The following is an 18,870-nucleotide window of genomic DNA, read 5'->3' on the forward strand; positions in this document are numbered from 1 at the left end:
AATTAAACAAGATTTGCAAAGTAATCACAAAATATAATTTACATTGCAGAAATGTAAATTACAAAAAATGTAACAATAGAATTGAATGGTTGTTTTGTTTCGTATTTTCAAAATATTTGTGTGTGAACTTAGCTTGTTTGTAATTTTCTTTTGTAACACCATTGAATGCCTTACAGAAACACATCAGTTGCTTAGTTAGCACATAGATTGAAAGAAGCTTCTTTATATTATTGCCAGCGTTTCGTGATTTTGGTAATGCAATTTTTATATTTCTTTTAGTAGAAAACTTGAATATTAATAAAAATAATTATAAGTTCCATTACGTCATCACTATGATTAGTTTATGTTGAAATTATGTATAGTAATTATCCTCCACTGAAACTGTTCCATATCAGGAAAAATTGATTAACTGAATTTAGCTATTAGGCTTTTAACTTTTGCCTAGGTTTACTTTATTCTTAGGATTTTATCCATACATTCCACCCTTTCCAGAAGTCACCTCACCATTGTTTCCCTCCTCAAAATTTAGTAAAACAACGCTAACATACTTTAGAGTACCAAAGATTGGAAATCCTAAAACGTAAGTATGTCATACTGTAAAATATGTGCCAAGATGTATTGAAAGATATTTAATAACGTGATAAATTCACTCATCTTCCGTAGATGTAGACAGTCTTGATTTGTTGATTGTTTTGATTTTTTCTTGTTAGAAGGAATTGTTTTGATTTTTTGTTAAACAGTAATTGCTCTGAAGTAGGCTGACTATTTGAATTTATAGTTTTCTGAATATTCATTAAGTGATTGTTCAAAAGAATATCAATAATAAATGGATCGCTGGTAAGATTGCCACTTGATTCAATTTCAATGTTTTCTTCAATTACTCGTTCTTTAGTATGTTTCATGTTTAATTATCCTCCGTAATTTGGTGGTCTTATTTTCAGATTTTCTTATACTTTTTCCAATTTTAAGATATTTTTATGTTTTCATATAGCTTATATAGTACCCTGTCAAGTTACTTGGTAACTCTACTCTCTTATATGATAAATTTGAAGATCTTAAATTCTTACTAGATCTTAAGAATTCTAACTAGAATTCTTAAATTCTTAGGTATCCAAGATTTGTTATTTGTTATTGGAATTGGGCGAAGTACTCTAGGAAATGCCTCATTGAAGTATCGAGTGTATGTGTCCTGTAAAATGTTACAAGCTTCTTTTAAAGATTATATATCCTCCCAGCTTTCATGACTAGGTATAAAATTGAAATGGGATATGTTCGTTTCATTAAAAATTTTTGTGTATGCGGATTTGATTTTCGAGTGTGTTTTGATTAGCTTTTTGTACAATGAAAATATTGAAATGAAATAAGTGAGCTTCATGATATGAGAAATCACTCTTTATGACTGTAACTGTGGAGTTTATATATATTTTTGTTATAAAGTAATTGATCGATTATGCTACGACTAGGATAAGTTATTCTTGTAGGTACATTGACCATTCGTGTTAAATTATACGTATTTAAGAATAGGTTGAGTTGATCATCGATATCAGTTACAAGGATTTTTACATTCAGACCACCTACTATAACAGAATGTTTATTAGACTGAGCAAAAAAGTAAATCGTTAATTCAAGGTTTTCAATAAAAAACATTCAGATCGCTGTGAGGAGTTCTATAAACACATATTACAAACAGGTCATGAGTCTTATTGAAATAGGCTACATAATCATAAAGTAATTCGAAACAAAGGTATCTATAGTGGCAAGAATGTGCTTTCTTGTTGATTTTATCTTCGTTGCTGAAAGAACAATGGAGCAGGTACAACGAACTAATAAAATTATCCATCCATGCTGGAATGAGAAACGAGAAAAAAAAAAGGAGTTGAAATCCAGTGTCTTTTAAAGTCAGTTATATTTCAACTGACGTAACTCTCAACGTGTGCTCATATTAGCTTGTAGGTTTACCACTAAACCTCTAATCGTAATATGGTCAGTTCGATTACAACGTCGTTTATTCTTTTCAGTTTTTAATGATATTGTCTTTAGTGCATAGATATTTCCTTTAAATAATTATAATTCAAGAAATCACTTGTATATGTATATATACTTAACGAATAAATCAAAGACATAAGTTTGTTTTAATGATAACATTTTAAATGGACGTCTAGACTGAACTTCGGTATATTATACATGAATGTTAAATACTAATTAAGCAAAACTTGTAATGGCAATACAACTCGTTTCAAGTAGCTTAAAGTCTATAAAGTACGTTGAACTCCAGAATAATCAACCAAATAAGATTCAAACTGTGTAACTAACGACGATTTATTAGCTTTTCTATTAAATGTTTGTGTTTCGAGTACAAATTGGAACTATTTAGCTTTTCCATTAAAAATAACCTGCAGTATGTACTTGTAAATTCGTAACTATAATGACAATTCGGCACATTCTTGTACCGTTTAGAATAAGACTGATATTGTCATATAACGATAAAGCTATAACCTTCCTTATTGTTTTATCAAAAATGAGAAAACATTTTCACATATCTTATTCAACACTTTCAAATAATTTCAATACGTAGTGGGTATGACGTAGTCACTACCATACGCCAATTAATATATAGGTACTAACATCAAAATGAGAAGACGACCCTCTTGAAACAAGGTCGAATAGAAATGATTATACTGTTAACCGAGTATCATAACGGAATAATTAACCCTATTCGCAGCTTTTGTATTACGAATAATTTATATAGAAACGTAGTATTCACAAATGGTTATCATCCATTTTATCATAATGTACTACAATCTTTACTTAACATAAAAAAAGCATACAGTTTTTATAAAAGTCTATGGCCTCTTTTCTCAAACCCGTTATATATTTATTTAACTTGGACTATATTTCATTCTAAAGAGCCTTTTTGGACATGAACTGTCTAGGTCGGAAGTCAAAGGACGAATATTTAACCGTGCACAAGTTGTGCAATAGATTAAAATTCAGAACTAAATTGAACGTCGACCTGAAAGATCAAATATTAAAATAGATGTGAAGGACGAAACATATTAAAGAGTTTATATATTTCGTATAGAGGTCTAAAGTGAAGTATTTGAGTGTGACAATTACCTATACGGATTTTAAAATCTGTTTTCACATTAGTCAATGTATCATCCACTACTATATAACACAAAAGTTGTGACCGCAATGTCAAAGGTAAAATATTTAATTCTGTGTACCCCATAAACAGTACAACATATTAAAATTCTGTATCCGAACAGAGCAATTGTCATTGACTATTATATACGGCAAAAATTGTGAAAGTTCAGACATCTATCCTTGTGTAACTCGAAATTGTTAGGATATATTAAATTATATTTTCTAACTTAGCAATGTTACATTGACTAGTATATACACCAAATTTGTGAACCTCGAGGTAAAAGGTTAAATATTTACTTGTTACAACATGTAGCTCAGATCTCAGGTCAACTCTTATGGGCATGATAAATTTGTCAATCCCTATTTAACATACCAGGAATCTCTTCTTAAAAGTTTCTATGTCAGCCTATATTTCTCTCTTTTTTCATCCTCTTTCAAGACTCTTTTTATCCTATGTTCGTGAAGTAGATCTATGTAGAAGCAAGTAGTTCAAACATTAAATTTTGTAATTTCAATCCATTATTTCTTTCTTAATTTTCTTCCTTTTGCTTACAAACATGATTTTTTAAAATATTTTTGTACCTTAAACAATTATAATCATTAACATTACCACTACAGTAGTATTGGCTGCACTATAGGACACTTTTTGGTCCCTGGGTCCCTGCCTCAGGACCCATGATACCTGGCCGGGGTCAATGACCTAGGGGTACATAAGACCACCCCCTCTAAATTTTGGCAGGGGTACCATGGCCCACCCCCTAAATTTTGGCAGGGGTACATAGGACCACCCCCTTAAATTTTGGAAATTGCCAAATCTAAAAATTTGGTATGGTAGGGTAGGACCATAGTATGTACCTCTATCAGTATTGGGGGGTCTATATCGTTCCCTTTCATGGGTAAAAAAATTGCCAAAATGTCAAATTTCGGGGGTTTTTGACCTAATTTATCCCCTTGGATGAGGTGTTATTACCCTATATAGTTATATGGGCGTATACAGGGGTCCATTACCTTTCATAGGGCATGGGTATATTAATGCACCCTTTGAAAAATTTGGGAGGGGTACCTTGGCCCACCCCTTAAATTTTGTAAATTGCCCAATTTAAACATTTGGTATTATAGTATAGGACCCTAATATGTATTATGATAAATTTGGATGGTCCACCTCGTTCCCTTTTAGGAGTACCAAATTGCCAAAATATAAACGTAAGCAATACGTAGTACCACGTGTTTGGTTTTGACCTAATTTATCCCCTTGGATGACGTCCTATTACCTTATATGTTTATATGAGCGTATACAGGAGTCTATTACCTTTCATAAGACATGGATATATTGGTGCACCCCGGGAGGGGTACCTTGGCCCACCCCTTCAATTTTAGAAATTGCCCAATTTAAACATTTGGTATAATAGTATAGAGCCCTAGTATGTATCACTATAAATTTGGGTGGTCCACCTTGTTCCCTTTCATGGGTACACAATTGCCAAATTTTAGTACAACCACGTGTTTGGTCTTTTGACCTAATTTATCACCTTTGATGAGGTGTTATTATCCTATATCGTTATATGGGCGTATACAGGGGTTCATTACCTTTCATAAGATATGGGTATATTAATGCATCCCCAGGAGGGGTACCTTGGACCACCCTTTAATTTTGGAAATTGCCCAATTTAAACATTCGGTATAATAGTATAGGACCCTAATATATATTAATGTAATTTCGTTCTCTTTTAGGGGTACAAAATTGCCAAAATATAAATGTAAGCAATACGTTGTACCACGTGTTTCATTTTTTTACCTAATCTATTCCGTTGGACGAGGTCCTATTACCTTATACGTTATATGGTCACGTATGGGGATTCATTTCCTATCATAAGACATAGGTACATTTGTGCACCCGGGAGGGGTACTTTGACCCACCCCTTTAATTTTGGAAATTGTCCCTTTTATGTTTGGTATTATAGTATAGGACCCTAATATAAATTACTATAAATGTTGGTGATCCACCTCGTTCCCTTTCATGGGTACACAATTGCCAAATTTTAGTACAACCACGTGTTTGGTTTTGGCTCAATTTATCCCCTTGGATGAGGTCCTATTACCTTATATGGTTACATGGTCATGTATATATTGGTCCATTTCCTATTATAAGACATGGGTACATTGATGCACCCTTTAAATTTTTGGAAGGGGTACCATGGCCAACCCCTTAAATTTTTAAAATTTTCCAATTTGACCATTCGGTATCAGTACATGCCTCAACATGTATCATGATAAATTTGGGTGGTCCACCTCGTTCCCTTTTAGGGGTACAAAATTGCCAAAATATAAACGTAAGCAATACGTTGTACCACGTGTTTGGTTTTTGGCCCAATTTCTCCCCTTTGATGAGGTTCTATTACCTTATATGGTTATATGGTCATGTATATGGGTTCATTTCCTATCATAAGACATGGGTACATTGACGCACCCTTTAAAAATTTGGGAGGGGTATCTTGACTCATCCACTCAGTTTTAGAAATTGTTTAATATAAGCATTTGGTATCTTCGTACAGGTCTTCAATATGTACCACTATAAATTTGGATGGTCCACATCGTTCCCTTTCATGGGTAAAGAACTACCAAAAATCAAATTTCGGAGGTTATTGACACCTATTTAGCACGTTATGTGGTTTATTACCTTTATATGTTTATGTTCCCTTTTAAATTTGGGAATTATAAAATAACAAAATTTGGTAAACGTTTTCTAGGACCCATTGGTGTTCCTCTTATGACCAAATATTCAAAATTTAAAGGTTATTGACCGGCTTTATTATTGAATAAGTACAGGATTTATTACTTTTTCATAAGACACAGGTGTATTTGCGTACCAATCTTAAATTTTGGGAGGAGTTACATTTCTTATTGTCATATCAATAATTGGTAATTGGATAGTATCTCATTCATTGGGTAAATCATTGTCATATATGAGTATGATCACGTGATCAGTTATTAACCTATGATGGGATTAGGAGTCCAGAACATTGGTACATTGAAACTTTGTAGGATAATTTGAGAATGCGTCATTGGTTTTGATTATTCCCGCCAAATATAAACGTAAGCAAGACGTTGTACCACGTGATTGTCCTTGATGAGGTAGTGTACAGGGATTCATTTCCTTTGTTGTGGTACTTCTTAAGTTTGAGTACACACACACTTCTAGAAAACAGTTGGTTCTACTCAGGTAAACAATTGACGGACATTATTGACCTTATTGAACATATAATGATATGATTAACTCTAAGACTTAGGTATATCAAGAGAAGTATTCTTTAAATTTGGGAATGGTGATAAACAGAATTTTAACATAAGGTGCGAAATTTGAAACAATACATTGAACTTTAGTCACAGCTCATAGTCTAAGATCATTGGTGGTGATTGATTTGAAATCTGATAGCTAACCTTATTGAATCTTATGACTCATAGACGAAAGACAATACATGCTACAACAGTTTGAAATTTAATCATAAGGTGATGTAATCTGACACTAGCAAAGTTATTGTTAATGCAATTTGATTGGATGATCACTATCTTTCCTGCAATCTGATTGGTTGATCACTATCTTTCGTGCAATCTGATAGGTTGATGAGTTTTAAATCTTTTTCTGCATTCAGTTTTGTTTTAACATTTAAAAAGTTTTTGAATTTTTTTGTTTGAAACTTTGGTTTGAAATTTTTCGTTTTAAAATTTTTTTGTTTGAAAATTTTCAAAATTTTGTTTGGGATTTTTTCGTTTGAAATTTTTGTTTGAATTTTTTTTTCGTTTGAAATTTTTTGTTTGAAAATTTTTGTTCGAAAATTTTGTTTAAAATTTTTTGTTTGAAATTTTTCGTTTCCAAATTTTTTGTTTGAAATTTTTGTTTCAAAATTTTGTTTGAAAATTTTTTCGCTTCAAAATTTTGTTTGAATTTTTTTCGTTTGAAATTTTTTGTTTGAATTTTTTTTCGTTTCAAAATTTTGTTTCAATGATTTTTGTTCTAAATTTTTGTTTCAAAGTTTGGTTTGACATTTTTAAAAGTTTGTGCACCCATTAGTAAAGAACTGGAACTGTTTAGAACAAAAACCTTTGACAACATTGTGGTGCAATAGTACACGTCAGAACCTGGGGTTGTACTTTAAATGAAAAAACACAATTCATTGAAATGGATCATTTTATTACACTCCACATACATCCATACCAGATAGTGGTTCTGGATATTGTCGATACAATGTATTTTGAACTTCTTGCACTAGTTTGTCTTTTGCATATAATTTTAATTCCAGTTGAAGTCTTTTAAGGTCTAATGCAATATCAATTGGTGGAAACTCAATGTCCATTTGATCACAAATAAACTGTTTATCAATACAGGTATGCACCCACGAACGATGTTGACAACCATCACAATATCTAGATACATGTTGTACAATATGCATAACACATTTTTCAAAATAGTACTTTTTCAGGAATATACTAGTTTTGTTGCACACTTCCACTGCATGTTTCACACACTGAAATACGCTGATGAATTTGTTCCATTCCGTTTGTGTTAGATACACCATATTGCGAGGGACATGAAATGTACTCTTTTTACGTAACAACACCATCTTCTCTTCGAGGACTGTACGCAGCACCACTTCATGATTTGAGCCTAATAATTTGACTATGGTCACATTTAGCTCATCATGAAAATAATCGTTCATTTGGTCGATTCGTGAACATAATATTTGCCATTCTTCACAGGTCAGTTGTACACCAAATTGTTCTGCTTTGCCCAATTGAATCACAGGTTCAAATGTTCTAGCACTGATACCAATCATCACATGTTTTGTTTGAAATATATTTATTGGATAATAGCTTGCGAAGATGAACTCTTTATCGTTAGAAGTACACATCTTTCCTCCTGAAAAGCACTTGCTCAAATGATTTCGTTTGATGACACTGTATTTGCTGGTTTATAGTTATTGCTGACGTCATTGGTAAGGAATGTGCTGACGTTTGAATTCATGATTTCATCACAGTTGCTGACGTCATGCCGACCAACCAAATTCATACAACTACGGCTGACGTCATTGGAAAGAAATGTGCTGACGTTTGAATTCATGATTTCATCACAATTGCTGACGAATCTGGCTGTGTACTAAATTCAAGTTGATGACTTCGACCCAAGAATCCTTTGTAACATGAAGATACAGATCCAGAATTTAAGAAACGCAGCAGTTCTTCTTGTTTTGATGCTTCCATGGGTAAATATCTTGCTGGTAAAATTATATACTTATCATTTTCAAGCTTCACTACGATTCTTAATCCAAACTTTGTAGGGATCATTTGGCTAGCTAAGATTCTATAAGGTACATTCTGTTGTAAATCAGTAATCTTGGTAAATGATTTCACCACATCACGCGTGTTTAGAAACTGCAGACAAGTAGCCATGATGATATCATGAATACTAACTCGAACGATACTTATATATGATGAAAAACTGATGACGTTGCATTATCATGTTCTGACGTGTACTATTGCACCACAATGTTGTCAAAGGTTTTTGCTCTAAACAGTTCCAGTTCTTTACTAATGAGTGCACAAACTTTTAAAAATGTCAAACCAAACTTTGAAACAAAAATTTAGAACAAAAATCTTTGAAACAAAATTTTGAAACGAAAAAAAATTCAAACAAAAAATTTCAAACGAAAAAATTCAAACAAAATTTTGAAGCGAAAAAATTTTCAAACAAAATTTTGAAACAAAAAATTTTAAACAAAAAATTTGGAAACGAAAAATTTCAAACAGAAAATTTTAAACAAAATTTTCGAATAAAAATTTTCAAACAAAAAATTTCAAACGAAAAAAAATTTCAAACAAAAATTTCAAACGAAAAAATCCCAAACAAAATTTTGAAAATTTTCAAACAAAAAATTTTTAAAACGAAAAATTTCAAACCAAAGTTTCAAACAAAAAAAATTCAAAAACTTTTTAAATGTTAAAACAAAACTGAATGCAGAAAAAGATTTAAAACTCATCAACCTATCAGATTGCACGAAAGATAGTGATCAACCAATCAGATTGCAGGAAAGATAGTGATCATCCAATCAAATTGCATTAACAATAATTTTGCTAGTGTCAGATTACATCACCTTATGATTAAATTTCAAACTGTTGTAGCATGTATTGCCTTTCGTCTATGAGTCGTAAGATTCAATAAGGTTAGCTATCAGATTTCAAATCAATCACCACCAATGATCTTAGACTATGAGCTGTGACTAAAGTTCAATGTATTGTTTCAAATTTCGCACCTTATGTTAAAATTCTGTTTATCACCATTCCCAAATTTAAAGAATACTTCTCTTGATATACCTAAGTCTTAGAGTTAATCATATCATTATATGTTCAATAAGGTCAATAATGTCCGTCAATTGTTTACCTGAGTAGAACCAACTGTTTTCTAGAAGTGTGTGTGTACTCAAACTTAAGAAGTACCACAACAAAGGAAATGAATCCCTGTACACTACCTCATCAAGGACAATCACGTGGTACAACGTCTTGCTTACGTTTATATTTGGCGGGAATAATCAAAACCAATGACGCATTCTCAAATTATCCTACAAAGTTTCAATGTACCAATGTTCTGGACTCCTAATCCCATCATAGGTTAATAACTGATCACGTGATCATACTCATATATGACAATGATTTACCCAATGAATGAGATACTATCCAATTACCAATTATTGATATGACAATAAGAAATGTAACTCCTCCCAAAATTTAAGATTGGTACGCAAATACACCTGTGTCTTATGAAAAAGTAATAAATCCTGTACTTATTCAATAATAAAGCCGGTCAATAACCTTTAAATTTTGAATATTTGGTCATAAGAGGAACACCAATGGGTCCTAGAAAACGTGTACCAAATTTTGTTATTTTATAATTCCCAAATTTAAAAGGGAACATAAACATATAAAGGTAATAAACCATATAACGTGCTAAATAGGTGTCAATAACCTCCGAAATTTGATTTTTGGTAGTTCTTTACCCATGAAAGGGAACGATGTGGACCATCCAAATTTATAGTGGTACATATTGAAGACCTGTACGAAGATACCAAATGCTTATATTAAACAATTTCTAAAACTGAGTGGATGAGTCAAGATACCCCTCCCAAATTTTTAAAGGGTGCGTCAATGTACATATGTCTTATGATAGGAAATGAACCCATATACATGACCATATAACCATATAAGGTAATAGAACCTCATCAAAGGGGAGAAATTGGGCCAAAAACCAAACACGTGGTACAACGTATTGCTTACGTTTATATTTTGGCAATTTTGTACCCCTAAAAGGGAACGAGGTGGACCACCCAAATTTATCATGATACATGTTGAGGCATGTACTGATACCGAATGGTCAAATTGGAAAATTTTAAAAATTTAAGGGGTTGGCCATGGTACCCCTTCCAAAAATTTAAAGGGTGCATCAATGTACCCATGTCTTATAATAGGAAATGGACCAATATATACATGACCATATAACCATATAAGGTAATAGGACCTCATCCAAGGGGATAAATTGAGCCAAAACCAAACACGTGGTTGTACTAAAATTTGGCAATTGTGTACCCATGAAAGGGAACGAGGTGGACCACCAACATTTATAGTAATTTATATTAGGGTCCTATACTATAATACCAAACATAAAAGGGACAATTTCCAAAATTAAAGGGGTGGGTCAAAGTACCCCTCCCGGGTGCACAAATGTACCTATGTCTTATGATAGGAAATGAATCCCCATACGTGACCATATAACGTATAAGGTAATAGGACCTCGTCCAATGGAATAGATTAGGTAAAAAACGAAACACGTGGTACAACGTATTGCTTACATTTATAATTTGGCAATTTTGTACCCCTAAAAGGGAACGAAATTACATTAATATATATTAGGGTCCTATACTATTATACCGAATGTTTAAATTGGGCAATTTCCAAAACTAAAGGGTGGTCCAAGGTACCTCTCCTGGGGATGCATTAATATACCCATATCTTATGAAAGGTAATGAACCCCTGTATACGCCCATATAACGATATAGGATAATAACACCTCATCAAAGGTGATAAATTAGGTCAAAAGACCAAACACGTGGTTGTACTAAAATTTGGCAATTGTGTACCCATGAAAGGGAACAAGGTGGACCACCCAAATTTATAGTGATACATACTAGGGCTCTATACTATTATACCAAATGTTTAAATTGGGCAATTTCTAAAATTGAAGGGGTGGGCCAAGGTACCCCTCCCGGGGTGCACCAATATATCCATGTCTTATGAAAGGTAATAGACTCCTGTATACGCTCATATAAACATGTAAGGTAATAGGACCTCATCCAAGGGGATAAATTAGGTCAAAACCAAACACGTGGTACTACGTATTGCTTACGTTTAAATTTTGGCAATTTGGTACCCCTAAAAGGGAACGAGGTGGACCATCCAAATTTATCATAATACATATTAGGGTCCTATACTATAATACCAAATGTTTAAATTGGGCAATTTCCAAAATTTAAGGGGTGGGCCAAGGTACCCCTCCCAAATTTTTCAATGGGTGCATTAATATACCCATGTCTTATGAAAGGTAATGGACCCCTGTATACGCCCATATAACTATATAGGATAATAACACCTCATCCAAGGGGATAAATTAGGTCAAAAACCTCCGAAATGTGAATTTTAGGCAATTTTTTACCCATGAAAGGGAACGACATTGACCCCCAATACTGATAGAGGTACATACTGTGGTCCTAGGCTACCATAACAAATTTTTAGATTTGGCAATTTCCAAAATTTAAGAGGTGGGCCAAGGTACCCCTCCCAATTTTTTCAAGGGGTGCATTAATATACCCATGTCTTATGAAAGGGAATGGACCCCTGTATACGCCCATATAACCATATAGGGTAATAACACCACATCCAAGGGGATAAATTAGGTCAAAAACCCCCGAAATTTGACTTTTTGGCAATTTTTTACCCATGAAAGGGAACGACATAGACCCCCAATACTGATAGAGGTACATACTATGGTCCTACCCTACCATACCAAATTTTTAGATTTGGCAATTTCCAAAATTTAAGGGGGTGGTCCTATGTACCCCTGCCAAAATTTAGGGGGTGGGCCATGGTACCCCTGCCAAAATTTAGAGGGGGTGGTCCTATGTACCCCTAGGTCATTGACCCCGGCCAGGGACCATGGGTCCCGAGGCAGGGACCCAGGGGCCAAAAAGTGTCCTATAGTGCAGCCAATACTACTACTACATCTACTAGTTCCAATTTTCTTTGATATTGACACATTTAGTTTCGGTGCAGCATCTTGGAACTTCGTAATAGTTCGTACATTTTTGTCCTACCAGAAAAAATAATATATCACTCAAATAAACCAAGGGGGGAATTTCAAAATTTTCAAAAAATTTCAATTTGTACGAAAAAATTTAATTTATATTAAACATTTTAATTTTTTTAAACACTTCAATTGCCTGTATGGTATATGTGTTCATATTCTCTAACTATCATTTGTGCAGTGGTAAGTGTTTGAAAATATGCTTAGGGGATGAAAAACGAGTCTTAATTATTTGTCAGCATATCAGAAAGTGGCCGTACAAGGGCCTATTTTAGCATACGTTATGATGTGTAAATTCCCAGGAAGATATTTTTCGGGAATAGTCACCGGATGATTCCCCAAAATGGGAATTTTCCGGGAGTTTATGTACACTCACGTCCAAGATTATTTTCGCATGTCTATAAATATGTTGATAGAGAAATATAGTTTGATGACGAATTCGCCCGGTATTTCTTATAATGTTAGTATGTATGTAATCGGCGAAAACATGTAGGTGGAAAATTTTATATAAAAGGATCACTAAATAAGAACGATAAAATGAAAATAAAACTTACTTGTCCATTAGCAACATTTTGTTGAATTTTCGTATTGATATTTCATTTCCTATGAAAATTACTACAAATATACATTTTCTTATTAAACACATACTATCAGTATTAAAGGTACCCTGCAAAATCATTTTCGAATTATATTCTTAGAGAAAACTGTTACACATATGCGCCAATCATTTTCTACATGAATGTACAATCACAAGGAATATTGCATTCAATTACTATATTATGATTTCAAAGTTAAATTAGTTTTCATATCACAGTATTACTGTCGCCCCAAAGAAGTCTTCAAAATGTATATTCTGGTATTGTGTTATTTTTTAATACTTTATTATATTTAAAGGGTAAATAAATGTATATTTGCATACAATATCTACTTATTTACTTATATATTATTTATTTATATTGAATTAAATATGTGTGAAAAATGGTATACTTAGTACACATACATAACCAATAAACAGTATACACTTATATGTAAGTGGATTTTCTAAACTTGACCCTACTACAGATATAAACATGTTATATTTCTATATGTTATAAACAAATAAGGTTGGGTAACTGCCAGAAGAAACAGGTCTCACAATTAATCAACATATGCAAATACATATTTATATTCACAATATATCCAAGACACTGATATATCTTTATAATTTTGCACCCACACTGCCACACACAAAATTTATTTCTACCCATTTCTCAAACTTTTATGGTGTAATTCACATGTAAGGGAAATCTGAGTTTTTTTCAGACATTCGAGTCAGCAACAAGAGACACACCAACGTCTATTTCAAACAGTGGTTCGGGTGTACTAATAGTATTTATTTCATCTCTAATTCTACATAATTTATACATTGCTTTTAAGAGTAGTTCCTTTTCTAAATTTTTAAAGTTAGTACTTTGCTACTTTTTAGTACAAATGGAAATACAACTCAGAAGATCATATTATTAGTTACATAAATTGCACGCAACGAATTTAGTTTTTTAACAACCAAAAAATTTATTTATAACCTACAAGTAAATCATAATAAATGAAAATAAAGCAATTAGTCACATGGATCTTATAATTTGAAAGATAAATTAAAAAATCGAAATAAATTCCTTCACAGGAATTTTAATGCCATGGGGAAAACCGGAAAATTTTGCCGCTGCCCACAACTAGGCATATCTGTTCGATACTTGTGGGCAAACACGTCTCCACTCCGACAACCTCAGAAAACCCTCAAACTCAGAAAATGTCAAAACGCAAATACAAACGGTCATAACCCGCACACAAATGGACAAATCTCCCAAATCCTCTAGCGATCATAACTTCTAAAGCCAAAACTCTCTCACAGGTAAAATCTCATAACCCTCAACGGTCATAAATTCCACACAAATGAACAAAACTCCCACACGTAATAACAGTCAAAATCAGCACATAAATTTATAAAACTCCTACAAAAACGGACAAAACTCCCATATAAGCGGAAAAATCCCCAATAATTTAAAATGATCCTAGAAGCACTTCTTTTGTGCTTCACAAGCTGAAAATAATAAAGGGAAATCGAAAGAATGCTTATGATCTAAAGTGGACAAGGTGATAGGTGGACAAGTCCCTTGAATTTTAGATCTTAAGCGATGTCGGGACATGCTTTTATTATTTTCAGCGTACGAAACTTGCAACCAGGATCATTTCAAAGTGAGGGAGATTTGTCTGATTGTGTGGGACTTTCAGTCATTTGTGTGGCGGTTGTGACATTTTATCGTGTGAGAGTTTTATCCATTTTTATAGGCTAATGGGGTCCTGTTGCCAGTGGAGTTCATTTTGTATTTAAACGGCATCACAACTGATAACAATTACCTTAACTACGATAGAAATTTATAAATCCATATTACATTGGTCGATTTCGATATTTTACGGTCACGAATTCACACCACTGACGAGGAAGGTCCATAAATCGTGAGAGTTGAATTTTGATGAAAATTTGTGACAAGATTCAGTTCAAGTTGCTAAGTAACGTAGTAATAGTCACTCGATGCGCAAATGCTTCGTTGAGCTGCTGCACTGACGCCATTTTGAAATCCAGGAGGCAATGTCAAAAAATACCCTTTTGGCACAAAAATGAAAAAAACCTTTTGATAGATCTGACTTCAGTATTGTAAATCAAGGTAGAGCATCTATATGTGGGAGTACTTCCAGTGCATGATCGCCATTGTGAAAGGCGCCATATTGAATCGCGGTCAAATATGATAAATGGCAAGAGGGACATGTGAGGTATTAAATAGCACTGGAATTTACTCCAGAATCCATTTCCTCAACCAAAGTTTACATATATGTTTTCACTTCACAGTTAAGAGCTATCTTACCCACAGGAACATATAAAAACTGTGTGAGTTAGACTTGTGTTATGAAACACGGTCGTGCGAGCACTTGCAAGGTTTTAACTAATGCAGTAGTTAATGTAGTACAATAGCCACTATTCCAATCAGATCTTGAGACTAGTAAGATAAACTGTTAATTAAATTGAAATTACTGTAGTGAAAAACGGAATAGCAGCATGCTACAAGTTACACCTATTTCAAAGTGCGATGGAATAGACTGCTCGTCGATGAAACACATTCCTAATAGTACTGACGAGCAGAGAATACCAAAGGGATTGTTCGGATATATATTAGAAAAATGATATAAACTTGGTAATATTGGTTGAACGACCAAAAATGGTTCTGATCTCACTATAATCAGTAGGTCCACATCTTCTTTAGCGTAGAAGGCGTAAGTGTGGGACGTTGGACTGAATCAAACCAAAAATCTATTTTAGGCAATTGTATTTGGTCCGTTATAGTGTGTTAAGTTTTCTTCTCCAATCTTGAAACCTTAGGCAAAGACCATCATTGTTGCAGAATATTGTGTTCTTTTCCAATACTCATACTTGACTACCTACAATTTACCGTGCATATTACGAAGGTAAAATACTTTAATGTATTTATTGCCAGTTCGTCTAAATAGAATCGATTTATTGCTGACGCATTGAACAATTAAGGGGATTTAAATTCAGTTCACAGCCCATTCTTAGAAGAAGATACACCTGGAAACTTAGAATTCACTTTTCCTGCGTTTGTTCTGCTATTAGTGATAAGAGAATGCATACACACCTGCTAAGAATAGATGGCAATAAATATTATTACAAGATTCAATACCAAGTTGCAATCCATAAAACAAGCATCTTTCTTGCTTTTTCCTTCAATATTAAATAATTAAATATCTGCAACTTTCCACCTTTAACGATAAAACACTTGCTTATAATAAGGGCAAGACTAGTTTTCATATCAAAACTGTGATAAATAACTAATTGTAGCAGGTGTTCACTTCTTCGGTGTACAAGTTATATGGCAGAATTTTCATAATGAAAGTGCATTCTGTTGTGTATCATCAATTTTGTGCGCCAGTCCTAAAGGACATGCTTGCATATACATGGCAGATACATAAATGTGGGTATATCACAGGAGCAATAGTTGGTTCATTTACAAATGTTCTGGAGCAGTGCCGGATTTACGTATAAGCTAAACAAGCTATAGCTTAGGGCCCCATACTCTTGGTGGCCCAAAAAATTCAAGGAAAAAATTGAATGTACATTTTCAAAGTATGAGAACAACAATAAATAAAGTAACATCTACATATAGCAACAGTACTTCGTTTGTGTAGGCCCCTATGATGTAAGTAATGGGGCCGCTTCTGCTAGTGTGCTTCGTAAAATATCACTGGTTTCTTCATTTCTGCATATAGGGCCCTACGTTCATCTGGACACATAAAGGGCCCCATTATCTTCAGTAGTTTAGGGCCCCACCAAACCTAAATCCAGCTTTGTTCTGAAGACTAGTTAAAAATAGTGTCTGTGGTCATGAAGATACTGACGAAAGTGCATTTGTTAAGTGTTTGTACTGCTCCACGGTACTGTGTGCTAATCACTTTGTTTTGGATCTCCATCATCAGAACTGAAGAGCGAAAGGTTAGTAGGTTAATATCTGCTTATGTGCATCAATTTATATTCTTTTTCTAATAATTTTTCTATTAATTTTCTAATAACTTCAAGACATATTCTTGTAAAGTCATATGTGCCGTTGCACCTAACTTATATTACAGCATTTAAATGCTATGCATAGTCGCAACACACATAGACTCATATATATGGCACACTTTGAAATAGGTATAATTTGTTACAGTGCTGCTATTCCATTTTTCACTACAGGAACTCCAATTTAATTAACAATTTCTCTCACTAGTCTCAAGATCTGATTGGTATAGTGGCTATTGTCGATCAAGTGACTACTAATGCATTAATTAAAATCCTGCAAGTGCTCGCACGACTGCATTTCGTAACACAAATTTTACTTGCACAGTTTTTATATGTTCCTATGAGCGAGAGAGCTCTTAACTCTGAAGTGAAAACAGATATGTAAACTTTGGTCACGGAAATGGATTTACGAGTAAATTCTAGTGCTATTTAATACACCACATGACGCTCTTACCATTTATCATATTTGACTACGATTCAATATGGCGCCTTTCAAAATGGCGATCATGCACTGGAAGTACTCCCACATATAGATGCTCTACCTTGATTTACAATACTGAAGTCAGATCTATCAAAAGCTTTTTCATTTTTGTGCCAAAAGGGCATTTTTTGACATTGCCTACTGGATTTCAAGATGGCGTCGATGTAGCAGCTCAACGAAGCATTTGCGCATCGAGTGACTATTACTACGTTACTTAGCAACTCGAACTGAATCTTGTCACAAATTTTCATCAAAATTCAACTCTCACGGTTTATGGGCCTTCCTCGTGAGTGCAAATAATAGCTTATATGGTTGTAACACCACTGATTTACGCGACCCTGAAAACAATGAATTCCACTCTAATATCAAAAGTTTTCCATCGCTTTTATATGTTGCTCCCACTTGCTACTCATTCGTGTGTTAGGAATATTACCCAATCAGCACTCCTTTCCAATTTCAATGTGTACGATTTATGGTAGAAACAATTTAATCATACCAAATGTAAGTAGGAACACTCACACACACACATACATACAAACTGTTCCATAACTCGTGTAATTTTCAACAGTACTGGGAGAAGATGAAGTTTTCACACTATTAATATAAAATTTGGCAATCTTATTGAGAAATATCTAAAATATCTCAACACAAAAGTTCATTTTCCTTCTGGGAGATTCAATGTTAAATTTTGGGTGCAGTTTTCTCAAATAGTTATTCGTAACATTTTGAGGCAAATGAGTTGTGTTTGTTAGAAAATGCAAAAATACTCATTCACAAAACTAGTAAAGCCGTCTCAAACATTATTTTGGGAAGGCCCTCCTTTTGGGGGGCAAGGGGCGTAAAAAGGAGGTGGGTGATGTGATACCAAATTCAAAAAAAAAAATATTTTTGGAACGATAGTAAAAGCCACCTTAATCACGAATATCACAGAATTAATGCCTCAATGTTCCTTACAAGTAAAACTGACTGATAATGGGGCTATGGCCACCTTTCAAAAATCAGAAAATCACAATAAATGTCCTTGGTAGGGACATACGAGAACAATGTATTTTTTATTTCTTTATTGTGAAATTTGGCGTCATTGTAGCAAAGGAATATGCGTTTTTTAAATTTGGAATGCTATTTTGGGAACGCAGTGCCTTAGGGGCACAGGGTGCGAAGCATTAGATGATGGATCACAAGTTCAAGTTCAAAATTTTGTTCCCGAAATGACAGTGAGCGTCAGAGTTTTCA

The 18,870-nt window shown here is 33.6% G+C and overlaps 1 long non-coding RNA gene across 4 annotated transcripts in view; it reads left to right on the top strand.

The window, feature by feature from the left end:
* The window catches only part of LOC145683311 (uncharacterized), a 621,166-nt gene that overhangs the window by 97,236 nt on the left and 505,060 nt on the right, over positions 1-18,870 (top strand). The window contains exon 1 of one of the 4 annotated variants that reach the window (XR_014131014.1): positions 188-252. The exons of the other annotated variants lie outside the window; for them this stretch is intronic. This is a non-coding gene — a long non-coding RNA (uncharacterized LOC145683311). Of the gene's footprint in view, positions 1-187; positions 253-18,870 lie in introns of those variants that run through there. 4 annotated transcript variants of the gene reach the window in all.

Source organism: Thermobia domestica, chromosome 4 (assembly GCF_964235325.1).
Source record: "Thermobia domestica chromosome 4, izTheDome1.hap1.1, whole genome shotgun sequence".
Lineage (NCBI taxonomy): Eukaryota > Metazoa > Arthropoda > Insecta > Zygentoma > Lepismatidae > Thermobia > Thermobia domestica.